Consider the following 858-nt stretch of genomic DNA (forward strand, 5'->3'; position numbering starts at 1 on the left):
AAAGTCAAGTAAAAACATAAAATAACTAATCACTATCAAGCAAACAACCAGGAAAGAAGTTGAAGGCTTTGGTCGAGCGGGAGAGGGAAATAAAAACAACTCTGGGAACGAGCACACACACACACACACACACACACACACACACACACACACACACACACACACACATCCACACGCACACATAAACAAGCTCACAGACACAGACACACACACACACACACACACACACACACGCTAACACACACACACACTCTCTCTCTCTTACACACTCTCACACCCTCTCTCTCTCTCTCTCTCTCTCTCTCTCTCTCTCTCTCTCTCTCTCTCTCTCTCTCTCTCTCTCTCTCTCTCTCTCTCTCTCTCATTATGCACTCGATTTCATGAATAAGTACATGTGTTTGCTCTTCATGCATCATCATTATTTTCACCATCATCATCATTTTGATCATCATCATTTTGATCATCATCGTCATCGTCATCATTATCATCACATGTTATTGTTTTTTCTCTTTTTGTTGTTAACTTTTTCATCTTCTATCTTATCATTGTGTGTGTGTGCGTCCAACGGATACAGATTGTAAGAAAGGGCATATCCTTAAATCTTAATCCTTGTAAAATAAAGTTCAATTCAATTCTCTCTCTCTCTCTCTCTCTCTCTCTCTCTCTCTCTCTCTCTCTCTCTCTCTCTCTCTCTCTCTCTCTCTCTCTCTCTCTCTCTCTCTCTCTCTCTCTCTCTCTCTCTCTCTCTCTCTCTCTCTCTCTCTCTCTCTCTCTCTCTCTCTCTCTAGCAATGTAAGAAGTGATTTTTTTGCTGACGATTCTTCTCTTCATTCAAGTGGAAAATCTGTTCCAGTAATA

The sequence above is a fragment of the Littorina saxatilis genome, linkage group LG12, assembly GCF_037325665.1.
Source record: "Littorina saxatilis isolate snail1 linkage group LG12, US_GU_Lsax_2.0, whole genome shotgun sequence".
In the NCBI taxonomy this organism is placed as follows: Eukaryota; Metazoa; Mollusca; class Gastropoda; order Littorinimorpha; family Littorinidae; genus Littorina; species Littorina saxatilis.